Source organism: Chrysemys picta, chromosome 6, assembly GCF_011386835.1.
Source record: "Chrysemys picta bellii isolate R12L10 chromosome 6, ASM1138683v2, whole genome shotgun sequence".
Lineage (NCBI taxonomy): Eukaryota > Metazoa > Chordata > Testudines > Emydidae > Chrysemys > Chrysemys picta.
Window position 1 is genome coordinate 122,325,170 of NC_088796.1, and position 26,923 is coordinate 122,352,092.

At 49.9% G+C, this 26,923-nt stretch overlaps 1 long non-coding RNA gene across 2 annotated transcripts in view; it reads right to left on the bottom strand.

The window, feature by feature from the left end:
• LOC135972295 (uncharacterized) overlaps positions 1-26,923 on the bottom strand; it is a 134,809-nt gene that overhangs the window by 87,701 nt on the left and 20,185 nt on the right. The window contains exons 2-3 of one of the 2 annotated variants that reach the window (XR_010588718.1): positions 16,656-16,777; positions 3,435-3,693 (exon numbers count right to left, since the gene is read on the bottom strand). This is a non-coding gene — a long non-coding RNA (uncharacterized LOC135972295). Of the gene's footprint in view, positions 1-3,434; positions 3,694-16,655; positions 16,778-26,923 lie in introns of those variants that run through there. The other variant, XR_010588719.1, reaches the window with a different exon arrangement.

The following is a 26,923-nucleotide window of genomic DNA, read 5'->3' on the forward strand; positions in this document are numbered from 1 at the left end:
GGCCTGTGTGGTTCCTGTCCTCCCTGCACAGTTGCCTACCAATGGGTGTTCAAATGTATGGGGCTGGGACGGCATAAATAGGGCCTACTCTCCATTGGCTAAGTGTTTTCTCTAGCACTGCATGGCTCAGAGAATTGGCACTGGGCTATAGCCCCTTTCACTGCATGGCTACTGGATCAAGTCAAGAGTGGCTGAAAGTTGTTACCATCTAACAGCTGCTGGTTGGACTATGTGAAGCTAAGTGGTGGTCTAAACCCTGTAACTGCCAATGTCACATAAAGCCCTCCCCTAAATGAACACCATTGGCTGGATTCTACCAGCTCCACGTTGAGTAGTGTAGCCTATAGGACTAACCTGCTTGCTTGTATGTGTGTGTGTGTGTGTGTGTGTGTGTGTGTGTATATATATATCTTTTCTTATAGTTTAAGTATTTGGTTTATTGTAACAGGTTTATAGATTTATATTAAAGTAAGTTTGGTTGTAATGCAAGAGACCTACAGGCCATATCCTGTATGTTAAGCTAAAGCAAAGTTAGCATATCTATATTAAGACCTTTTACTCAGAAAGCAAAGTTGACCTACAGCGTGTTATCTAAATAGATGAGTACCCACGCCTATGTCTATGACCTTTTATCTAGACCAATAGACAATGGAAAATGGCATAGGGTTTTTTTCACAGGCTTAACAAGTACACCACAAGAGACTGATGTGCGTACATACCTGTCATCAATACGCACATACATACTAGCCTATGGGGTAAGTGGACCCTAACATTTCTGTGGGTGAGGAATGAAATTTGGGCATAAGAGGAAGGATTTCCGGCATTTGCCCTATAAAAGAGGTAACCCACCTCAACAGAGGCTCTCGCTCTCTCTGTTCTCCATTTCTCACTATACTCTAGTCTCATTTACTTCCTCCACGTTATCTATCTACGATGCCTACTACTATTTGTAGGCTATACTTGTTCTTCTTAAACTTTAAATTTCAAGGGAACTAGGCTAAGCTTGGTTTCCCTAAGTTTTATTCTTAGTTTGTTTATTAGGTTTTGGTTTAAGTTTAAGTTAGTCAAGTAAACCCTAGTCAGCTTTGATAGCGCTTAGCATTTTCTAAGCACTGCATCCCTCACTCAAGAATTGAGAAACCTGAACCGCAAGGCCGGTCCTGTGACTCTTAGCACCAGGTTATCAAGGAAGGGTGTGAGGATGTTAACCAAAGCTTTGTTGCATATAATACTATATTAGCATATGTATCTTTTGAATAGCAGTCATGCAATTGTCACTTTGTAACGCTGGGTATTTTACCATTTCCTTACTATTATTAATTTTAATAAAAAGTCTTTAAGGCTATATCTGTCTCAGTGTGAGCTTCCTGTCATATCCTTTGGAAATTCTGTGGAGCCTGATTCGGGACAAGAACTTTTATCTTCTGATCAAACGGATTGGCGAGCCTAAAACCCATACTAATTAATATGGATGATAATAATTATTAATATAATTATTAAGATCAAATAAAATTAAATTAATACATTCAATTCCCATATTATCCAAATTAATATGATCAGGACACCCTCAATCAGGCTACAGTAGTCCCATTGAAATCAAGGCCAATGACAGAATGAGCGGTGAAGACTGGCCTGTCCTTTCAGCCTGAGACTGCATCTGTGCCGGCAGCTCCCACCAATGCTAGTGCAGACCAGCAGCTGACATGGGTACTACTGAGTGTCTGGACCTACATGGGTGTTTTCTGCTTCATTCAGGTCTAGACAACAGGTCAGTACAAATTCCAGCAGGTGTATACTATGCCTTTGGCCATGGCTCGTGCCCATGAGCGGCCCCACGATTAGCCCACCAATAGTAGGCTGCTATGACGGAGCGTTCACCCCAAAGGAGGCCTGAGCAGGTTCAAAAGCACCAATTAACCTTATAGGCTGCACCCGGAGGAGAGCCAGGGTGGGATAAAGTTTAACTGCAGATGAAGCCGAGCTGGGCAGGGGCAGGCTGAGCTTGTCTAAAGCCAGGCAGTTGAGAGCAGGAGGGGGCTGCAGGGCGGAGCACTGGCATGGTCCCTGGAGAGAAAGGGAGTTGGCTAAGGACAACGAGGCGTTCTAGGGGCGGAGTAAACCTGGCATCCAGACTGGACTACAGAGTCTGGCACATGGCCAAGAGTGGGGAGTGGAGGAAGCTCGGGCTGGTAAACCCAGCGGTGGGCCAGGCGATGGAGAAGTGAGGTAGGACGGAGCCCAGGGAAACAGCCATGGGGTCTGAGACAGAGCACACCGTGGTTGCTAGGCATAAGGAACCCAGAGTAGGGATGGGCTTAGGAAAGTGGCACTGGACCTGGACTCGGAGCAGAAGACTGCCTGACCCAGCATATGGACAGCTTGTCTAGTGGGCCTGTGACCCCCTGAACGGGGATGACAAAATAATGGCTTGACTGGAGGGCTGAGTCCCAAAGAGGGAGAGAGAAGGGCCACGTTCCGAGCAACTGCTGGAAAGGGATGGCAGGCCGGGCAAGAGCTGCTCCCCAGACCCAGCCGCAAGGAGGCGGCCCAGTGGTGAGTGAACCCCAGTACAGCTACCCAAGAATTGCCAGAGCAGGCGAGACTCCCGTGGTGATCTCTGCAGAGCAGGGTTGAAGCGCATTAGTGACACGGGAAGAAGAACCTGGCATCTTTGCTGCCTGGGCTCTTTCTTCTCAATGCGTAAATACAGAGCAGCAGGCTGTGTCGGGACTGCAAACACCACCACCACCAAAAAGGCTTGTTTTACACGGTGACAGTCATATCCATGCAGAATCAGAGACAAGGCGCTGTAGTTTTTCCCTTGATATAGATAGCTGAGGTTAGCCCCAGGCAGGGGATAGTGGGTTGACCTCAACTAACTCCATCAAGGGAAAAATGACCTGTGTTTTGTCTCCACTGGAGTCCTCCATCACAATAGCTGCCTCAGTGTAGAAAAGCACTTTGGCCGCCAGGACACAGCCGCAGCGGTGGGTTTGGCACTTTCATTACCACGACATTCAGTTACAATTTAAACAACGAAAACTTGCTTCTGTATTTTTCCCAAGATTAAAAGAAACAGCCACGCAGATAGGAGCATCCTGACGTATGTTGTGTCCAAATGAGTCCCTTTCCCACAAGCACGAGAACAGAACGCTGGTCCTTCTGTGTCCCAGAAGTTGCAGAGCATGAGAAGAATTCTAAGGTGCCTGCGTCTGAAACAGATCCACTCAGCCCAGGTGTAATCTCTTCTCCTATCTCAATATTCGCCCTTCCCAGTGCACCCTTCCAGCAGGAAGGGCGAAGCAAAGGCATTTTGCTCTGAGTCTGCCAACCGACAGCTCCCTTTATCATGACACTGCCCCGCCCCACCAGGGTAGATGAGGAATGATCACACCCAGCACTTAAGAACTGATCAAAGCCATTTTACTGTGGAGATCTAAAGATACAAATAAGTAGCATGTGATGAAGTCAGAAGGACCCTCCCATCTGAGAGAAATCTGTGTTGTGTGGTGGTATGTGTTCCTTATACAGTAAGCCACTTCCAGCACTTGTTTGTGCTCTTTCTTGATATTTTGTGTGTGTGTCTCTTGTCTTGTGATCCTTTGCTGCGGCTCATTTGGAATACGTCAGGCTGTTTCAGCCGTGGACTTGCTGAGAGAGATTTTATTTTCAGGCATGAAGTTCGTTGGGTGGCTGTAGGAGAACAGAAGCAGAAATGTAATGTGAAGCTATGCTAACGAGAGAGCATGTGAACGGTCAGTGAGGTTCAGTCACATGTCACTTGATGTTCTATGACACGCCTGCAGTACCTACCGTATAGAATCGCATGTTCACAGAGCTCTCCTTAGCGCTCTAAATCAGGGAGTCTTGGGCAAGGACTGTGAACTGACCGCGTCTGAGAATAGTAGCAGGATGGCATGTTGTACATGGCAGCCGTAGAAGGGATAGAAGTACCGTGAGGTACCTCACATGCCCTGGCTACAGCTCCACCGCTGTAAGCTCGCTAACGGAGCCGCTCTACGCCGATGGCAGAGAGCTCTCTGTCGGCTTAATTACTCCAGCTCCAACACAGCACCGTCCACGCCGGCGGTGTAACTTACATCACACAGCGGGGTGGTTTATTCACACCCCAGACTGACCTAAGTGGAGGTGTAGACATAGCCACAGTCGACACCACTGATTTACAGGCAGGATTAACTCGACCAAAAGCTACTCTGTCAAATGGCTCGGGCCAAATGAACCTGGTAAATGGCCATAACCCAGGCTTCTAACAAAGAGTATTCAAAGGGCCAGGGACTCTTAGCCAGGGAAGGGCCAGCCCTGTGCATGCCCTCACTGGAATGGAGAACTGGTGTCGCTGCGTATTTTTTAAAATACCAAGAGAACATCATCTTGGTACCATTGTGCTATTTACAGACCGCCCCCCGGCTCTGTGCGGTATAGGAGACAAGGCCCACGTGCCAGGGGTCACTGTCTAAGTGAAACACACGGAGCAGAGTCCAGGCAGCTCCGTGGTGAAGCAGGGTGGACGTTTCTCGGGAGATTGACTTTCTGGGGCTGTACCAAAGGGGTGGGCTTTCAGAAAGGACTGGCGGGAGACTGAGCATTGGAGGCATAGAGGGAGATGTGGCCGCACAACGAGCAGCTCAGGAGGAACCAAGAGAGAAAGGCCGAAGATGTAGGCAGAACCGGGAGGGTGAGCTCAAACCGCCTGGGTGGGCCCGAGGCAGGAGAAACAGGGCCTGCAGAGGAGCAGAGAGGACCAGGTGTCAGTGACGGCGCGGAGGAGCCCGTCTAGAGATGGGAGCAAGGCTGCTTGGAGCAGAACCTGAGGGGTGAAGGGAGGAACATCTGGAGGAGTGGGAGAGGCAGGGGGGAAGAGGGGCTGGGAGAGATGTTGGCGGAGGGGAAAGGCATGGGGCCGAGGTTGGGAGGGAAAGAGGCAGACAAAGAGGAGTGAGAGGGAGCAAGGGGGCAGGGTGGGAGCAGAGAGCCGGGAAATCTGCAGGGGGCCCAGAAGTGGCAGAGAGGCCAGGCTGCAGGAAGCCCCTTTATTTCAACAGCAGTAACACATGCCAGACTGTGCAGTAGCTGCGGCAAGAAAGGCTCTTGTCTGGGGCAGTCCCACAATGCACCTGGCGCCTGGGATTATGGTAGTCTGACATCTGTTCTGTGAGAGGAAGGACAGGCTGGTGGCTAGGGCTTGACCTGCTCCACCATAGACTTCCTGAGTGACCATGGGCAAGGCACTGACCCCTCTGTGCCTCCGTCCCCGTCTGGACCATGGTCCTAGGCTTGAGGGGGCTGCCAGTCGAGGCACCAACGACTGGAAACTGACGGAAGTTGGTTCTCCCCAGCCGTGGGGTTGGACACAGGAGCTGTGTCCCGTGTTTGTGGGACGGCTTTTAGTCAACGCCTCCAGAACTCGAACTAGAAAGGGTGGTTGCTGCCTGCTGGTGTTCCAAAGACTGCAAAAGGCAGGCTGTGCATTTCAGGGGGACCTGCTCTGATGGCCACGACTGCTCGCCCTCTGACTCCATGCCTGGCAGCGCTATCCAGGGGGCAGAATATTCTCCTGGAAATGCAGCGCTCAGCATCACTTATGGCTTATTTATGCTGAGCTCCTTTCAGACTGGCCTGGGTTGGAATAACTAATTCCTGGGAAAACCCTACGACGAGATGTTAGCACTGGTTTTCTCCTGCAGCCCATGCGTCACCTCCCTGCTGAAGAACAACCATCTGCCCAGGGTTCAGACAGCAGGAGAGTGCTACGACCCCCCTGGAGGATTGAGGTTATGTAGGAAGCACAGGCTCCAATTTATAATCAGATTGGTTTGTGCTGGGCCTTTGAAGTGGCCCCCCTGGCCCAGCACCCAGCCTGTGTCAAGATATGGGGGGATGGAGGGTGGTTGTTTTTTTGCAACGTAGTTTGCTGCAGGTCTCCTTAATACAATGAACCGCACAGCAAAACCTGCGACTTCTGCACTGGGTGGCAGATGAAACATATGTCAGGATTTCAGAAGGGAGAGTATCCATCATGTTGATGGACAGGGCAGAGCCTTGCTCTGTCAATGCATGTTCATGTGCCGCTTTGCATCTGCATGTAGCGTGATGGATTTTCTCCCAGGCCTTTTTAGCCTGTGGTCCTCACTTGGCCATGGAAAATGAAAGGTTGCCGTCTGATTAAGAAGATGTCTTGTCACCTGTCTGAAGCACTCGTCCAAAACAGCTCTTGAAAAATGTCACTGTCACTTGGAACATTAGGCTGGGTTCGTCAGTAGCCAATCACTCAGCGCAGCACGACCCCATGGGATTTTTTCATTGCCTATTACGTTCTTCTTCTAGTTAGGCTCCAAAGGCAGCACAATATTTACCTTCTTGACAAGGAGACCACAGAGATTTCCTTGACTTAGTAAATAATATCCAATGGTGCCATCCCTGCCATTTGGTAAGGCCTGAAATCACAAGCCGAATGGAGTGCCAGAACTGATCACTAACAAGTATCTGTAACCCTGGGTATTTAAAGGGACCCTACTTGCTCAGAAATGGCCAATAAATCCATTCAGCAAACTCGCTGGTTCCCATCATGCGCTTTCTTTGCATTCTGGTCTATGAACTTTGCAATCCACGGCTGGGAGAGTTAGCCAGCTGTTAGCATGTTGGGTAATAGGAGCAGCAGGCTGCAATGGGTGGGTCTGAGCGCTGCTCGGGCATGACCCTGGTGTCTCTGTCACGTTGAAAACATTAGAACTGCGTGTGTAAAATCAAAATAAATGAACACTTCACACTGCTACAGGGTCTGTCTTCTCTGCAGAGTTAACCTGGGCTCTTATGTGGGGGCTACCCAGCTCCCTGCAGGTCCACACACAAAACCCTCCTCACCCAGATTCAGGGGTACTTTCATTCTGGGCTAGCTGGTCCTTTTAAGGGGATGTGGGGGGGCTACAGGCTGGAGCCTGAGTGAAGCTTTCCTTCAAGCTGGTAAACCAAGACTAATCAACTCAGGTACTGACAGTTCTCCACAATAGCCACGAGCCACATTTTTTGCCTCCTGATGCAGGATCTCAAAGCACTGTACTAACTTTCATCAAGTTAGCATCACAGCACCCCCAGGAGGCAGGTAATTGTTCTGACCCCCATTTTACAACTAAGGAAACTGAGGCACTACGCTGGTGAGTGTCTTGTCCAAAGCTCACGCAAGAAGCCCATGGCAGACACAGGAACAAACCCTTGTCTCCTGACTTGTAGACATACGCAGATCCCTGGAGTCTGGGTCTCCAAATTTTCACTCCAATAAAAAAAACTTAACTGACTTAACTTTTCCCCTCTCTTTGAGTTCATTTTCTGTGACTAACCTAGCAAACAGGCTTATTGGCAAACCAATTTCTGACCAACAGCAAATTGTAAGCGAATATTAGACAATCTTTACCAGAAGTAAGAGTAAGAGACCCCAAGGCCTGATGATACCAATTATAGACTCCTCCAGTCAGGGAACAGAAACACTATCATGCCATCTGTGTCCAAACCGACGCAGCTTACGGTCCAGATAGTGAAGAACTGCAGCACAGGGGTTGGGGGGCATTTTTCAAATTTATAAAAATTGCCTTGAAAATGTTCATGAACTCTGGAAACTTTTTTTTTTATCATATTGGTCGATTTTGGGGGTTGTTTTGGTTTGGATTTATTATTATTATTATTTGGTTTTTCTTTCCTTTTTTTCTTTCTTTCCTCACTTCTTTGCTCACACTTTTTCCTTTTTGCCTTACTTTTTTTCTGTTCAAAACTGGTGTTCTTTCCCTACCAGTTTTATAAATTGAAATGTTTCAGAAATAGGAAGAAACATCTGAAGAAGTGGGTTTTTTTACCCACCAAAGCTTATGCCCGAATAAATCTGTTAGTCTTTAAGGTGCCACCGGACTCCTCGTTGTTTTTGTGGATACAGACTAACACAGCTACCCCTCCACTAGGAAGAAATGTCGACACTAATGAAAAACGGGTCCATTTCACATCCTGGGCCCGGAATATTTCAGAACTTTTTCGTTTTCCTGGAAAGTTCTCATTTCCTTTTTTGATCGTCTCAGCTCCTCTGCAGAGCAAAAATGACAACTGGTGGAGACTTAAATAGAGGGAAATTCACCTGTCACAGCAATGCCCCTTCAGGGTACGTCGACACTGTGATCAAAGATGCTCGGCAGGGCCACAGCTGGCCCAGCTCAGCTGACTCGGCTCCTGGGGCTCGGCGTGTGGGGCTATACAATTGCAGTGTGGCCATTCAGGCTCAGGCTGGAGCCTGGGGTCTGAGACCCCGTGAGGAGCAGAGCCCCTTAAGAACCAACGTTTGGGCCCGGCAGAGGGGATAATCAGACCCAGCTGGGCAGAGGTCAGGTAATTCCCAGGAAGGCAGAAGGTACTCAGCTGAAGGAGAGCGACAGGAAGCCGGTTCCCCCTGGAGAAGGGGGCTGGCAGGCAGATGACCGGTAGGAGGGCTGGGGAATTGGATTGTATGGTGTTTGGATAACGAATGAAACCCTGCACAAGTCCTAGACAACCCGGGGGGGGTGGGGGGGGGATCCTGGCCCCACTGAAGTCAGGGGCAGTTTTGCCATTGAAGTCAATGGCGCCAGGATTTCACCCTCTGGGAGGGTTTAGGACCCAGCCCTGCAGACACTTACAGGTATGCTTAACTCCCCCCCGGGGAGCAGCCCCACTGGAGCCAAACTGGCAGGGAAGTTAAGCATGTGTGTTTGCAGGCTCAGAGGGCCTTTCACTAGATTTAAACGGCACACAGACCGCGGCTAGCTCGCTGCACAAGGGCAAATTTCAACCCTTGGAATAAATTGAGAAAATTATGAATGGCCTGAAGGCAAATCACAAACAGAAAAGAGGTGAACTTTGTCCAGTTATTGACTATGAATTATTAGTTCAATCCTGCGTAAACAATCAGATAGTTCTTTGTCGTATTGTCTGTCTTTCCCCTCATAAGGACAGCATCTCCTGAAATGCAACAAGGAAAGCGAGGAGAATGGGAGTCCTGGAGGAAAGGTCATTTTCCTGCCTTTGTGGCTTAAGCACATACACAGATAATTTCTTGTCAGCCACAGGACATTTTTTTCAAGTACAATTCAGCAATAAATTACACAGCTCACATGCTTATCTTTACATGAATTGGATTTTTACACATGGCCACGCCACCTCTCCTGGACCATGCAGTGCGGAGCTTTAGCTGGTCACTGAGCCAGAGGTGTGCTTGTCGCAAATGAACCAGGTTTTCCATCCAAAGCCCATCAGCTGCTGAGGGGTCAAAAGGCTGAAGCTAGCTAAAATCCTGGTGCACCACAAAGAAAAGAGGCACCTCTGTGACATTCTTCTCTTCCACTCTAGTGGAAGCAACAATTGGGAAAGGCAAGGACTTTAAACATTCTAACACATTGGTGTTTGCAGTGTTGTTGTAGACCTGTTGGTCCCAGAACATTAGAGAGATAAGGCAGGTGAGATAATATTGGACCAACTTCTATTGGTGAAAGAGACAAGCAATGGACTGTGTGGGGAATGAGCCCAAGTCTTAAGCTTCCCATTCCTGTACGTGGGGGGGGGGGGGTGTCACTATCTGTGACCAGGAGCCCAAATGAGGGACTACAACAATTATCCCTGCACGAAACTGGTTTGGCCCTGGCATCTGTCCCCAGAAGCACGGAGAACATAAGAATGGCCACACTGGGTCAGACCAAAGGTCCATCTATCCCAGTATCCTGTCTTCCGACAGTGGTAGAGTGACCAGACAGCAAATGTGAACAATCAGGACAGGGGGTGGGGGGGTAATAGGAGCCCATATAAGAAAAAGACCCCAAAATCGGGACTGTCCCTATAAAATCGGGACATCTGGTCACCCTAGCAGGGGCCAATGCCAGGTGCCCCAGAGGGAATGAACAGAACAGACAATCATCAAGTGATCCTGTCGCCCATTCCCAGCTTCTGGCCAACATAAACATAAATATGTGCACAATCTACTGCGAGCAATGTCTCATTTTGATGATTCACATGGGCAGAGCTTAGAGTACCACCATCTTTTCTTCCCACTAATCTGACCTGACTACAAATGTATCCCGTATTTTCATAGACTCTGCTCTTCCCCAGGAATTAACGATAGAAAGTGTTTGAGAGGGGTCAGGGAAGTTCCAGAATTCCTAGTTCTAAAACCGACAACCCGTTGGTTTTCCACCCATGTGCTCCGCCATATCGCACAGCTCCAAAGTACACAACGCTGACACGACTTGAGTGACAGGAAGATTTAAGTGAACTCTCCCAAGGTCCAAAGTAAAAGCAAGCCAAGATATAAGTCTACAGGGGAGTGTTTTTCAGTTGCCATAGTTTGTTATTCTCTCTCTGGAGAGAGACACAGCCAGTGATTATGTACATGAGTGCTCAGGACAACAATAATATACAAATCCAGCTGGGAAAAGCCCAGGTATGGAACAGAAACAGTCGTCTTCCATCACTATAAGGGGCAATACCCTGCATCACCCCCACCGCCCCCCGCACTATCCGAGACAAGGGGAAGTGCCTTCACCACAGGACTCTGAAGAGAATGCACCCAACCAGTTGTTGTTCTCAAATTGGTTATTCATTCCCCTAGGTACATCTCTGCTGCCACCCTGGGTGTTGCTTGGGAAGGGAAAAAGCCTGTGTGCTTGAGAGCAGGGTTGTGAATCTGGACTTTAAAACACAGGCCAGACAACTGGCCTACAATCCTTCCTAGAGCAGAACTGTTTTTAAATCAAGATTGGATGTTTGTCTCTTTGTCAGTGGTGGAGAAGCCACCACAACCCTCGGTAGATTGTTCCACTGGTTAATGACCCTCACCATTACAAATGTATGACTTATTTCCAGTCTGAATTTGTCTAGCTTCAGCTTCCAGCCATCGGATGGTGTTAGACCTTTCTCTACTAGAATAAGGAGCCGATTATTAAATATTTGTTCCCCATGTAGGTACTCATAGACCGTAAGCAAGCCACCTCTTAACCTTTTCTGTGTTAAGCTCAATAGATGGAGTTTTTTGAGTCTATCACTAGAAGGCAGGTTTTCTAATCCTTCTGTCATTCTCATGGCTCTTCTTTGAACCCTCTCCAATTTATCAACATCCCTCTTGAATTGTGGGCACCAGAACTGGATACAGGATTCCAGAAGCAGCCGCATCAGTGCCAAATACAGAGGTAATAGAACCTCTCTGCTCCTACTTGAGACTCCCACAGACACAGATTGCTCACAGGGTTAGCCTTGGGAGGGTCTGCCCTGAATTAGACATGCCAAGGCCCTGGGCAATGGTTCAGGGCAGGATGGGTGGCTGGCAGGCTCCGTGCATCAGGCCTGATGGCGCCTGGGACCTTGTGCTGCCACGTACCCATTAGCTGGAATAACTGACCCCATCTCCATTCATGTCCCTGGGCACCAGAACCTTGGTCCACTCCAGCCTCTGCGCCTCGCTCGGGCAGCACAAAGGGGTCACAAGAGAATTCCCCGAGGGGAAGGGACTTCCCAACTGGCATAAAGCCAGCAGAGTTACCTCCTGCACCAGCCCCGCCCCACCTGGGGGCAGGAAGGGGGCAGCTGGCCTGGGCAGGGAGGAGGGCCGAGGCTGTTGTGCCTCACTGCTGGGAGGGGAGGGGCTGAGCTAGACCTGCAGGGGCACAATGGGGCAGGCTGGTCGGTCCCAAGCCCTGCAGGAATCAGCCCCAGGGCAGTTCTTGTGCCATGCAATTCCCCCTGCCAGCCCTTGCGAACGAGGACAGGAGTGTCCCTCCCTTCCCCCATGTGCCACTGGTCCTCGCTCTGCGCTGGGCCTGCCCCCTAATCCCCTTTGAATGAGGAGCCGGGAGGATTAATTTGACATGTCAGCAGGGGAGAGGGGGGTGTTTCATTCTCCCCAATCCAGGCCCATGTTTGGTTTATCTTTAATGACGCACAGAACGTGTGGCCAGGGTGAAATCACGCAGGAGAGGGCAGCGTGCAGCATGACTCCAACTGAACGGCTGCCCCAGGGGACCAGAACTACTCACAGCGCTTTGCCCTGGAAGGGCCAGGACACAGAACAGCCAGAGCTGGCCCTGCTGAGGGGCAGCACGGCTGGCACCGCAGGGCTGGCAGTGTTGGCACAGGGAGCCTGGGAGAGACGCAGGCTCCGCTGGGCTCAAGTTCTGACGGCCCCTGGAGCTGCCCTAAGTGGCAGCCCTGCTGCAGCACCCCCATGGGGCTTGGCAGGGGAGCAGAATCATGGGGGCACAGGTCTACTCCAGGCATTTCCCCCCCCCCACCTCACAATCCCCCCGGCACTCAGGGCTGCTTCGGGGTGGTGCAGGGCGGACAGAACCAGCTCTGTGCCTGGCCATGGGCTGGGGGAATTCCCTGGCTGGGGCAGGGGTGCCAGGCAGTGACAAATCGGGTCCCTGCTGTGACAGGCCCACACGGGGAGCTCAGCGGGAGGTCCCGGATGAAGATGACCTTTGCTGGCAGGCTCCGACGGGTCAAAGCACAGGCAGGGTGGGAAGGAGGATCAGTGACTGACCACGGATCAGTGATGTATTCCTGGCAAAAGCAGGCATTAAAAGCAGGGCATCCATTGGAAGCGCTGCTCTATGAACCCAGGCAAACATATGCTGCAACCTCATGCAGCCTTTTTCAGAGAACATCTGTTAACCCTTGCCTTGCTGCAGCCTCTGCTCTGGTGGACTGAGACAGGATTATTGCAGGTGTTCACAGCAACAGTGACCCAGCAGGGGTGACAGCAATGGAGCAGGGGGAGAGGCCAGCCGAGGAGGTCTGTGGTGCCTGATGTACATGCTCTTATAGCACCGAGAGTCAAAGTCCATAACCTCCCATCACTCTACCCACCTGTAATTCTCTGTCTAACCTGGGGGCGCTGGCACCTGAACTGTGGTATGCAGCCCTGGCAGCGCTGATCTGCAGACAGACTGGCAGGGGAATGGTGAACGTTTCTCCTGACTTTAATCGTTGGCTCTAAGGTGTTACATTATTCAATTAGCGAACGGTGCTGCAAGTGTAACGAAAGGCTCAGGAGGGACCATTAACTTTGGAAAATCATGGGAGACAGGAGAGCTTCCAGAAGACTAGAAAAGGGCAAATATAGTGCCCTTCTATAAAAAGGGAAATAAAAACAACCCAGGAAACTACAGACCAGTTAGTTTAACTTCTGTGCCAGGGAAGATAATGGAGCAAGTAATTAAGGAAATCATCTGCAAACACTTGGAAGGTGATAAGGTGATAGGGAATAGCCAGCATGGATTTGTAAAGAACAAATCATGTAAAATCAATCTGATAGCTTTCTTTGATAGGATAACGAGTCTTGTGGATAACGGAGAAGCGGTGGATGTGGTATACCTAGGCTTTAGTAAGGCATTTGATATGGTCTCACATGATATTCTTATCAATAAACTAGGCAAATACAACTTAGATGGGGCTACTATAAGGTGGGTGCATAACTGGCTGGATAACCATACTCAGAGTTGTTATTAATGGTTCCCAATCCTGCTGGAAAGGCATAACAAGTGGGGTTCCGCAGGGGTCTGTTTTGGGACCGGCTCTGTTCAATAGCTTCATCAACGACTTAGATATTGGCATAGAAAGTACGCTTATTAAGTCTGCAGATGATACCAAACTGGGAGGGACTGCAACTGCTTTGGAGGATAGGGTCATAATTCAAAATGATCTGGACAAATTGGAGAAATGGTCTGAGGTAAACAGGATGAAGTTTAATAAAGACAAATGCAAAGTGCTCCACTCAGGAAGGAACAATCAGTTTCACACATACAGAATGGGAAATGACTGTCTAGAAAGGAATACGGCAGAAAGGGGTTATAGTGGACCACAAGCTAAATATGAGTCAACAGTGTGATGCTGTTGCAAAAAAAGCAAACATGATTCTGGGATGCATTGACAGGTGTGTTGTGAGCAAGACACGAGAAGTCATTCTTCCGCTCTACTCTGCGCTGGTTAGGCCTCAACTGGAGTATTGTGTCCAGTTCTGGGCACCGCGTTTCAAGAAAGATGTGGAGAAATTGGAGAGAAGAGCAACAAGAATGATTAAAGGTCTAGAGAACATGACCTATGAAGGAAGGCTGAAAGGGAAGATCTATCAGGGATGGTCTAGACAGTATTTGGTCCTGTCATGAGGGCAGGGGACTGGACTCGATGACCTCTCAAGGTCCCTTCCAGTACTAGAATCTATGAATTATGACCACCTCGTCTCACCTCTTCCATAACACAGCCAGAGAATTTCCCCCTGGGTTTCAGCCCATAATGGGTGAAGCTCTGGCAGATCTTTCAGAAAGCTATCCAATCTCGATGTCCACATTACGGAGAATCCTCCTCAGCCCAGGGAAATGGCGTTACAAGCTTGCACCTTATGTCCAGTCTTGGTTCAGCTCCCAGCCACCAGATTTAATTCTGCCTTTGCCAGCCTTTCCTCTCAGATATCTCCTCCACGTGTAGGTGCCGTGGGTGGGGCCCCAATCACCTCCTAACCTTCTCTTAGCTAAGCTAAATCGATTGAGCTCCTTCAGTTCAGCAGATGCACAAAGTTCCTGGTGTGTGCCAGGCTCCGGAGGACCAGGGTGCGCTAGGGACCCCCCGAGGGCCACGCGGGGAGTCAGTGATAGTACCGGGATTAGAGTTCTTGGCTGTCAGGGAGTTAAAAATGACGCTAGACTGAACTAGGCACATTACTTACAGATTCAGCTCCCCGGCATGTGCCATGCCTGGGCCTGGGCTGGGGCTCCCTGCACTGGCAGGCTCAGGGTCATGTCGTGTGCTGCTGCCTCTCCTGCTGGCAAGCCATTCCGCCTTCTTCCCATCTTTAATCCGGGTGGGAAACAAACCCAGGGACTAACAGATCCCACCTCCTAGGGGATGACGAGTCCTGTAGCACGAGTGACCCTGCACTCGAGCCTGAGACAGCAGGAGTGACGCCCTCAGCTCAAACGATTCCTACCCACCCGCGGGTGAGAAGCCGGAGGACAGGAAACCTCCCAGAGAAGGAATTGAACCTTTGCTGCCAAGAGGGTGTTTGGCTTGACGGGACCATTTCAATGCTAAGCCTGTTCCCTGTGTGGTTGTTTGTTCAGATCCCAGGCAGCCAGACTCCAAGGCACAGTCACCATCCATTTCCCTGTCGCTGCAGGGGAGGGCGTAGTGCTAATGACACCCTCCCACCGCCCTCCGCTGAGCAAGCTGGCGTAATGTGGGGGAGGAGAGGGGAGATCAGGCTCCACCCATTCCCCTCCCCTCCCCACTCCCCATGGGGGAATAGTTGTGCCAGAACCCAAGGTCCAGGTAGCCTACCCCGGGCTGTGAAGAAAGTTCGCATTGCTCCTGGCTCTCCTGCACAGAGCCACCGCTAGCCCATGGCACCACACCATTCAATGGTGCAAGGGTCTGTCGATTTCTAACTGGGGGGGCTTTTTCCCATTCCACGTGCTGTGGGCGAGCCGTGCTCTTTCACACTGGGCTGTGCAGCACGGTTTGCAGGCTCTGGATGGCTTGCAAGGTTTCTGAGAGGCTGGAAGGGGCTTGTGGGCTGTTCCCTGAGTGGAAATAGAGCTTTTCCTACCAAAAAAGAAAAAAAAATCCACAAAATCCAATTTTGTCAGGTTTTTTTAAACAAAGAAGAAAAAAGTCAATTTTTTTGGTGATGAAAACAGATTTTTTTTTTCCCCACCAAAAATTCGATTGAGTCAGAAGTGGGGATTTTCCCCTCGCCTGTCTTGTCTCGATGAGTCTCCTCTTTCAGCAGGGGCATAACAATTTCTGCAGAAGAGCGCTCTTCACACTCATTAATGTCCCCCTCCTGCATAACAATTCAGACCATCACAGACTCACTCGACACCCGCTCCAATATTACATGACCACGTGGAACACAGATATTACAAGTGAGATAATTCATGCAGCAACTCCCAACGCTCACTAGAGCCTAAACAAGAAATGCTTGTTCATCTCTATTTTATCAACATGAACCCACGAATGAGCCAGACAGATTCCAGCTCTGCATCTGTCTGTGTCCAGTTGAGACAGGAGGACCTTGGCATGTGCTAGCATCACAAATCCTGCCTGTTTGTAATACAGTAAACAACCGCTCTTCTTCGAAAGCAAAGTACTGTAGTTTTATCGGTGTGTGATTTCCCTAAAAATCAACACACTCCAATTGCAAAGTAACACACATTGGAGGGGAAAATCTGTCTCCATACACCCTCCACCGTTCTAAAGAAACTGTAGCCACTCGAGGAAGAACCCTGGCCATCAGTATAGATAGCTTAATGACAACCTCTGCTTAATGGGCAGCTGTGGTCAGAAAAGCAAACAAAGCATTATAGATTCTAAAGCCAGAAGGGACCATTGTGATCTGACCTCTGATCTAGTGCAGGCCAGAGAACTTCCCCAAATAATTCCTAGCGCAGACCTCTTAGAGAAACTTCTAATCTTGATTTAAAAACTGTCAGTGATGGAGAATCCACCAAACCGTGGGTAAGTTGTTCCAATGGTTTACTATGCCCACCATTAAACATGTACACAGATACATAAGGAATTGGATGGAGATTAATCCCAAGACTGTTTTAGTGTGACTATATTGATCAATGGTGTGGCCTCACCTGGATCCAGGTGCAGTAGTGGTCATCCCGTATCTAAAAGCGTATTGCAGAAGTGGAGTGGGTTCAGAGATGATAAAACAGAAACTGGTCTAGAGGAGGGAGCTCAGGACTGTCTCTTCTCCCTGTTTCATAACACAAGAACAAGGGGACAAGAAATGAAACGGAGAAGTGAGAAATTCAAACCCAAAATAAGGACATAGTTTTGCAGACAACATGTAATGAGACTGTGGAACAGACTGCCACAGGAAGTCATTGAGGGCAAGAATTTAGCAAGATTCAAAAAGGGATTGGACGTTTATATGGAGAACAAGAATATCCAGAGTTATCATCGTTAATGACACCAAAAATTCGACCAGGGTTATAAAACCTCATGCTTCCGGTCTTATGCCGATCTCTAACGATCAGAGACCAGAATGAGACATAACGTGGGGGACACATCCCACATCAGTTACTATGGGGGTTTTAAACCTTCCTGTAAAGCAGCTGTCGCTAGCTACTATCTAGACAGGATACTAAGCTAGATGGACCTTGTATCCGATCCAGTCTGGCAATTCCTATGTTCCTATACATACCAAGCAATAGGTATTAGAAATCTGTTTCGACATAGTTTGAATACAGACAATGTGATTTCCATAATGGTGCTAGTGATTTGTACAGGCAGGATATTTAAAACAAACAAAAGGAAGGTACTTCACACAAAGCACAGTCAACCTGTGGAACTCATTGCTATGGGATATTGTGAAGGCCAAATGTATAAATGGGTTCAAAAAAGAAATAGATAAGTTCATGGAGGAGAGGTCCACTAAAGGCTATTAGCCAAGATGGTCAGGGAGGGATGCAACCCATGCTGGTACTGGATGGCAGGGGATGGGTCACTCAATAATTGCCCTGTTCTGTTCATTCATTCTCTCTGAAGCACCTGGCATTGGCCACTGTTAGAAGACAGGATACTGGGCTAGATGGACCTTTGGTCTGACCCAGCATGGCCATTCTTATGTATGAAGCAGTGTGCTCTGCATGGAAACCAATGGAAATCAATTCATTGGCAACCTCTGTGACAAACCAATTTTTCAGTAACAAACCAGTTTATAAGAAATGCAAAGCAGTCTGCATGGCATTGGAAACTCTGTAGTAAATAATATAAACTGGTGTGTAAAATACAGCCCAGAAGTAGAGCATGCCCTATCTGGCATTTCCTTGCACTAAACTAGCTTGTAGCAGGCAAATGTATTAGGTCTCAGTCCAGACTTTGTAAAGAAAATGCACATTATCGACATTTTTGCACGTGAAACTCAAGAGACGTCACAAATTATTCCAATGAGCCAATAAAAAAAATGGCTTATTGATTTCTCTCCATTGGCTCAGAGCCCCTATATAAACTTCCTCTGCACCCAATATAGAGAGAAAGGACATAGAGGCCTCATCCTCTTCTAATGTCCTTACTTGCTTAGTGATGCAAATACAAAAATCATTTGGCTTTAAAAGATCTCCCAAGATTAGTTCTCGGCTATGACAGAGGTCCCTAGTAGATAACACCATATGGAACTTAATTGAATGGACATAATGGCTGTGAGCTAACTCATTCCGCTCATAATGAAGAGTCTAGCCCATAGCCAGGGTAATGTTATTGACAACCTAGTCATGTGGAATTCTGGGCAGCCACTCATCTGCAAGTCTCCCCAGCATGGTAGCAGAAACGTTAACAATCCCCTCTCGAGTGCGTCCACTTACAACTCCTTGCTAAACAGAGGCGAGGAGCGAGGAGAACTTGGAAGGAACGAAAAAACAAGCTCATAAGCAAAATTAAGCCAGTAGCGACTCTAGAATGGAGAGATGGACTCATGCAAAGTCATCCAAGTCCACCCCATTCCAAATGATTGCTACTAGACCAACCAGCTGTATTCCTCCCCCCGGCAAATGCTCTCTTCTGTTGGAAAAACCATGCGCTGTAACCTGCTACAGCCACTGGGACTGTATGAGTTTGGGTCAGGAATGACAACTGTGCAAACCTCCTAAGCAACGTTGAAAAATCAATAAAAACACAGCCAGGTTCTACGGTGACCTTAGTTTGTGTCGAAGCAACAGAGAGTCAAATTCAATCGAATCCTTTAGGAAAAACAAGAGCAGAAGTGGCCTGCCTAGTCATCCGGCACTGAAGTGTGGTCACCTTGCTCCAGTGCAGTCCTGCCGCCCCAAGCAACCAAATGCCGAGTGGGGCATGCTGTGCAGATGGCTCGACGCTGGCCCACAGACAGCTTTGCTAATGGCATATTACACAGAAAAATAGCAACCCGCTTCCTTGACTCTTCATTCATTTGCCATGTGTCACCATTATTCAAGTGTTGTTAAGCACAGAGCCGGTGCATAGGATTATGAATTACAGCCCTGACATGAAGAGAGCACAAGGTTTAGCCGGGCGACAGAGCCTCTGACATATGTGGATGAAACCAGTGCGTTGCGGGGAGCTTTGCTAATACTCCAGCAACACGCCGGAGAGGCACCGCCCCACATAGGCGCCGACTCCGTGGGTGCTCCGGGGCTGGAGCACCCATGGAAAAAAAAAATAGTGGGTGTTTAGCACCCACCAGCGGGGCCTGCCGATCAGCTCCTCCCTCTCCCGCCTGCTGCTGATCAGCTGTTCAGTGGTGGGCAGGAGATGCTGGGGGGGACGGGGAGGATCGGGGGCAGGAAGAGGTGGAACAAGGTGGAGAGCACTTGGGGGAGGGAAGAGACAGGGTGGGGTGGGGTAGGGTGGGGCCTTGGAGGAAGGGGTGGAGTGGGAGCAGGGCCTAGGGCAGAGCGGAGTCGAGCACCCATGGGGAAATCAAAAAGTCGGCACCTGTGCCGCCCCATCTCCAAATCTAAGATGTCCACAGCCACGGACAACGAAGGAGAAATCGGGCTATGGTGCTGGTACCTTATCGCTGCAGTCGCACATCGGCTGCAGCCAGGGGACTTCTTAGAGCCATTAGAAAACGAGGCTCTGAGCCAGAAAGAACAGTTCACAAAGGAAGGAGGTGGCACCAGCTCGGGGGGGAAGAGTTCAGCTTCTCTGGGTGCCTTAAGTGGGACTGTCCAGAGGTTCAGACACTGAACGCTGAGTTTCCTAGTTCTCTAATGGCGGGGTTTGTGCTCTTTTGTTAGCAGCATCTGCCTAAGGATCTTTACCAATGAGTCACTGATCTGTAGCATTAGCATTAATGTCATCTTAAAGTGTCCGCTCTAGAAAGTATTGTGTATTGTAAACAGAGGTGACACATAACTGTGGATAGTGGAGGGGCACAACTGAAAGGTTCTGGGGGACACGTGCCCGCCCCAGGCCTTGCCTCTGCCTCCACCCCCTGACCCACCTCCGGTGCCTGCAAAGCAGGCAACAGGAAGCTCTGGGACTCCAGCAGCAGGGAAAGAGAAGCAGCCGCATGGAGCGGGGTGGGGGGGCCTCAGCCTGCAGCCAGCTACCCTGCTGCTTCCCTCCGCCCAGTGCTGCCTGGACACACAGTGAGTGCCACTGCCAGGGGGAGTCGCTGTCTCCTCGCTGCTGGGCGTCCCAGAGAGAGATGGCCTGAGAAATCGTCGGGGGGGGGGGAGGGGAACGGGGACGACATGACCCCACATGTCCCCCCTCTGATTTTAAAGATTTTTTATCATAACCCTTTCACAAGTACTGAGGACTTGTGGGTATCTAGACATCACAAGTGAAAATCTCCAGGGGTGCGGATGAGGTCTAGAAAGCTAGGCAAAGCTGCAGAGATGGTACCTATTACTTAAAGGGCTCCCTTACAACTCACTGCTAGATCACAGGCCACGTAACACAACAAGGATTCCTCTAGTCAAGAGACTACAACAGGCTGAAAAAATTATTTCTGACAAATCTAACAATGACACCGGCAGGAATTTGTAAGGTCTTGCGCATGCATGAAGAGCAAATCAAACCTCCTCATAGGGCAGAGGGCTGGAAGTGACTTCCAGGGTCTTCAAGTCAGTCCCTGCTATTGCAGGAAAAGCTGTCCTATCATTCCATTCAGAAACGTAGCAGGTTCCCTGTTAAAGCTATTTAGTCTGCCCCCACTGGTCCCATGGGAAGGCTGGTCCAGAACCTCACCCCTCTGGTGGTTAGAAACCGTCTTCTCATTTCCAGCCTGGATTTACTCAGGGACAGTTTATGTCCATTTGATCTTGTATCAACATCCTCAGTTAGCTTCAAGAGCTCTTCATCACTCCCTGGTGTTTACCCCCTGCCACTAATGTACTTATAGAGAGCCATTAGATCCCCTCTCGGGCTTCACTGATTGTCAACAACACTTGCTGTCTCTCTCTCTCTCATTGGTTATAACGTAAGAAGATGCAATCCAATGACATTGACTCTAATTTTGATGTTACCCACTATTGATACAATATAATGAAACTGTCTCACACAGGGTTTATATAGCACAAAGAAAGTTGGTTTATTCTCTTCCTCAGAACGGATTTCATGGTAAATGTGAAATTGGTTGTTTGCTGTGGAAAGCATAAAATATCCGTGGGGAACACATGGAATTCAGAACTTTTAACATTTTTCACTATTCAGAACCCTGAGGGAAGCAATGAAACCAACCAGAATCACATCAATTTCACTCCTCTGCTGCTTGGCAAAGCTGAGAGGAACAGCAACAGAAGCAGCTGGAGCTGGTCCAACGAGGACACAAAGAGGACGTTGGCTCAGGGGATGGCATAGCAGAAACCCCATTCCCACAGCAGCCAAAAAGCTGGGGGAGGAAGTTAAGAATTGGGGATGCACCACCTACCACCTAAGTTAAAAGCACAACTCCACATCAGTTAAACAGCTCCAAGAGTCTCCCTCGGAAACAGAAAAAAAGAAGGAAGGCCTGTGTAAGTGGTGGGGGGGGTGGGGAGGGTTGACACTTTGCCCTGAGGGTAAAGAGACTCTGGCTCTGGTCAACAAAGGAGTGTGTTCCCCAAGCGTGAGCCATTCACTGATAAATGAACGGACAGGGACGCTGTTAGCCCGGGTGCCTCGGATGAGCTCAGCTGCCAGGACGGAGCAGGCAGTGAGAAGTGGTTTCTAGATAGGATGTAAATCGTGTAGGGCTGAATGCACCTTGAACTGCTCCCAGCAATGACGCAAAAGCCACCGCAGATCCCATGCACAGCACAGCCATATGCTCTTTGTCTGTGAGGGCCCTTGCTAGATGAGCAGGCAGCCATGTGCTCACCGCGTCTGCTTCATTGCATCGCATGTTGGAAGCAAACTTTCTGTCATTCTCTCGTGTTTCATCCTTTCAAGCCGCCCGCCCGCCCCTTCTTTCCTTCTCCCTCTTATGCTGGTCGCTAACTTTTAAATGACTCTTCGTGCCTTTCCCTAGGACCTGTCACACCTCGATTCTTCAGGTGAACAGGTCCTGCTTGAGGCAGGAGGAAGCAGCAGGATGAAAATATGACAGTGTGCATGTTGCTTTCTGCCAGCACCTGTGACCATGGGAAAATGGTTGTCTTGGGGCCAGATCCTGCGCTCATTTAAACTCTCATTGCCTGAAGTGGGAGAATGAATAGGCCTTGGTGTATAGGGGTCGTGTGAAATGTTTTTAATTCACACCCTTGATTTTCACTGTCAGACCGGATCGGAACAAACCTCACAGCAGCCCCATGTGTCAAACAGTGAGCACCAGCGAGCTTTTCAGCCAGCCTGATGGCTTTGTACCATAAAAAACCCGTAACCCAGGTCCATCTTCTTAGCTCCTCGCAGGTGGGACTAGAGCAGTGCTACACTTCCATCGGGAAATAGACATGGCCTGTGGTCAGGTTTTATGACGAAGCTTTTCTCCACTGCAGTGTGAAGCCAGGAAAATATGCCTGGAACCTGCGCACTCCACCCTTCCCGTGTGTAGAAACACAGAATCATAGAACCTCAGGGTTGGAAGGGACCTCAGGAGGTCATCTAGTCCAACCCCTGCTCAAAGCAGGACCAATTAGCAACCTCAGCAGAATCTTGCAGAGACCCCGATTCCCCGGGCATGCTAGGAGACTCTGCTGTGAGGCGTGGGTGCTGCACAGACTGAGGGCTTCAGGAGAACCTGGGCAGTGTCATAACAGAGCTCTGGCTTCTTTTAGCTGGCTAAGCACCCGAGGCTGGGGAGCCTTCCTCAGATACGCCGGGATTTCCAAAGGCGCCTAAAGGGAATGAGATTCCCAAATCCCACTGAAAGTCAATCAGTTGGACTTGGGTGCTTAACTCCCTAGACTCCTGTAGCCGTCCCACCTTGTGTGATCTGGGATGTCTGTACAGCGCCTGGCATGCGTTACTATGCCCTATACACGTCTCCATTTGTGCTGCCCAAGATGGCAACGCCGCGGGGCTGCAAAGCTGCTGCTTGGTGAGCGACTCATCCCTACCAGCTTGGTTTTAAACAGGGAACCGAACAACATTCTCTTCCTGACGGCTGCTCTGCAGTGGGGCCAGGGCTCCAGGTGCGGAGCGCCGGGCACAGCGCGGGTACTTGCCCTTTCAGAGACCATGCACAGAAAACAAGGAATCTGGCAGCCGTACTCACACAACAGTCGCCTTTGTGTCTTTTGTGTGTGTCAGGCTGGCCGGCCTCCACTCTCCCCAGCGCAAGAGCGTGGCACAAAGGGGAGAGAGACACACAGCATAGCCAGCTGCCAGACAAGAGCGTTTTGTGCAGGCTGGTGCTGGTAACGTTGCTCCCAGAGAGTGGGGCTGCCCGTGGCCCAGCGGGAAGGAAGGCAGACACAGCCGGCCGCCGTCCTCTCTTGTCTTCTCCCCACCTTGTCTCCCTTTCAGACACAGCCCCCATTAGCAACAAAATCTGTCTGTCACGGCAGCTGTCTAATCTGTCGTATGGCACGTGGCTCTTAAAGCAGCGAGTACAGAAACTCCGACCTTCCCTCTCCGCTTCTCCCACTACCAGATGCCCTCTCTCTCAAGCTCTTCCACCCAAGATGCCCCCAAGCATGCTGCAGGTTTGAGCAGACAAATTGCTTGACTTCAACCTCTGCCATTGGCTGCTGTCACTGAGCACCCTACGGGCACCTCTCTCGGTGCGTCATGAAGACACAGCAGTCTGTTCACCTTTGCTCTTCATGGCCCTAGTGCGCAAGCAAACAGAACAGCCTTGTGCGTCCGAAGGCCCCGCTCCCAGGCTCCCAGCTTTCCTGAAATCTGTGCCTCAAAGACAGGACTGGCTCCAGGGATTTTGCCGCCCCAAGCGGAGGGGGGGGAAAAAAAGGCCCCAATTGCAATTGTGATCGGCGGCACTCCGGCGGCAGCTCCACCGTGCCGCTTTCTTCTTTGGCGGTAATTCGGTGGCAGGTACTTCCCTCTGAGAGGGACCCGCCTCTGAATTGCTGCCGAACAGCCCGACGTGCCGCCGAACAGCCCTGCCCCTTTGCCACCCCAAGCACCTGCTTGCTGGGCTGGTGCCTGGAGCCGGCCCTGCTCAAAGACCCCACCTGCTCTCCACAGATAACCGTTGGGCGGCTCTTCCCCCAGTTAGCACAGTTACAATTTGCAGCAAAGGGCGGGTCTAGCTGTTTTGAAAGAAGGCTGCCTAGCTTTGGCGAGGTTTCATTGCTAGGCAGACAGGCCTACAAAGATTAGCAAAACGTCCCGATGGCCAGCCGTGGTCCCTGCAAAGTGTCAGCGAATTGGCACTGAGAAAAATTATCCAAGCAACACGGGGAAATGGAAAAAGAGAGAGGACAGATGGGTAGATAATGGGACCCGGCTTCGTTAATAATAAAGAGTATTTCACAGCTAATTACTAAAAGTAATAAAGAATACGCTCTGTCTGTTGAAAATGGGGTGTTATCATGAGCCAAAAATCTGCTATTCAGAGTCTGGAAAGACAAGTTTATCCCATCTGTTACCCAAAGCTGAAGAACCGTAATGAATGCATTTCTATAGGATGCAGTTTGCCAGCTTCATTCAGGCAACAGCAGCACAAAGCAAGCTGTGATTGGGCCTCATAGAGACATGGACTTAATTGTGCCTTGCTAATGAATTTAGATTTCATCTAATAGAACTGAACAATGGATGCAACCCCAAGCTGCACAAGAACGCATCTGCGGCATGCCTGGCTTAGTGGCAAAGAGCAAAGTACACATTTGCGTGGATGGGATGGGAGCAGCAGGCAAAACCACCGCTGGAGTGTTTGAGATACTGGTAACATCTCTGTGAGGACAGACTGAGTGAATGTGCTCCCTGTCGTCTCAGAAACAGCCAGAAAGCCTATGGCGTAGAGCTCTGGGCAAACCGACTAGGGAAAAGCTGGTCTGGGTCCTCTCTGTGTGTGCTAGTCTTAGAGACAATTGCCCTTTCAGCTACTTCTAGCTCAGGGAAGTCTGAAGCTGGGCTGTGCCTCCAGCCAGGGGCAGCCTAAAAAATCCAGGAGGAGGAAAATGCAGACAAATCGCAAGGTGTAACAAAGATGAGCTCTTCAAGCTCACAGCACTCAATGAAACTGGCCGTACTCTGAGCAGAAACAAGACCCTATCAATATCCATCTCTCCCTTTCAAACACACACACATATGGGCGTGTGTATTAATATACATATACACACACTCACAGTCAAGGGCAGTACGTACTGAACGGTCTGATTCTCCTCCCAGACGCCATCCCCCTCACTTGAGTTATTTTTTTCCTGGGCAGGTTTCCAAGGCTTGAAGATGAACCATTTCCCGCACAATTTGTATTAAAAATTCCACAGGCCCAAAGGACCAGAGTCTACGCTAATTTCCACGTGTCAGTGGGACTGCATGATTTCGAGGACCCAGGGAATTGCAAAAGCAGATACATTTGGTCAGAGACACGGTACTCTTAAAACAGACAACTCTTCACCAGGGGGGATGTTTTTCTCTCTCACTTGTGGCACTAGGGACGGGTTAATGCACTAGGAAGCAGCAGAGCGTTCTTCACACATGAACAACCAGTGTTTCTGGCTAATTCTTCTCTGGGATATGGCAGCACTAGTGAGTGTTCTGTTGTCGGGCACTCAGTTGGCAGCCTACCCAGATCCAGGGTTTTCACACTCATCCCGCCGCAGGAGAACATGCAAGGTTCTCCCCGGACAAGACCCGGAGTTGGAGGGAAATTATAGGTAGCCTGCTCTGCTCTACCTACCTAATCTCAGCCAGCCCTCAGGAAGTGCAGGGTCCTACATTTCTCTGAGCATAGCCGGTCTACCAAGGAGTAAGGAGGGTGGGTACAAGCTCTGATCCAGCAGGGAAGGACATATCTGGAGGTATTTCCCCCCTTAGCCAGACCCCTTGAGAAGGGCAAAGAGGGCTCTGAACATTCAACAGGGCATGGGCCAGGAGGCAGACCTTGGGAGCTATCCACATGTGCAAGGAATGCACTGAATTTCCAGCCTGGTTCAGGGGAGGTTGCTCGTGGCTGATGGGGAATGTCCAACCCACTTTAAGGGTATTGTGCAAAGAGCCACCCTCTCCGTGCATCCTGTGAGTTTAAAGGGTCACAGGCCAGGATTGAGGGTTGGCCAGCTTTCTGAGCTCCAGTGACAGCCCCCCCGGAGGGCCAGGCTCAATGACAGACAGGAGTGCAGCAAGGAGAGGATGGGCTCAAAGGGTTTGGAGTGAAGGCACCTTAGCACTAAGCCGAGCTGAGGACGTGGGTAACTGGGGAGGGAGCTTCAGGATTGAAGGAGCAGCCTGATGGGCATCGATGTGAAGCTTTAATTCCCTCACTGGAGATCCTGAAAAGGCATCTTCATCATCCCCCTTGCTGATGTTGGCTCTGAGTGGGGGGGCTAGTCATCTCCTGCTGAGTGGGGAGAGGACAGCAAGGGCCACATGAGAACTAGGCCCTGCAAGGACACTGGGCATGACCGTGTTGGCTGCTATTTTTATGATTGTTCTGAGACGCATCATGTTTGGAAGGGAGTCCAGGAGTTCTCCCTGAGTCACCATCCAGAGAACCAACGCTGATGCATGTGCTGGCAGGAGCTCAGACCAGCCACTCATTCACACAGAGAATTACACAGACCCCCTTCCTTCCTGCCCCAGCGACTCCCATGCTTTGACAAAGGCCAGGGAGCTGGAGGCCTGGACGAAGGGCAGGGTGCCAAGAGGGAAGGGGAGAACTTGAGTGTTGATGTGAAGATAGGCGTCCGCCTCATCAATGCATGTCATCCCTTGGGTCTGTGGCTGCCAGGCTGGCCTGGGGAGACTCCATCTGGAATTTCAGGTAGTTTGCAGATTGATTCAGCCATTTCAGATCCAGGGTCGGTCTCCG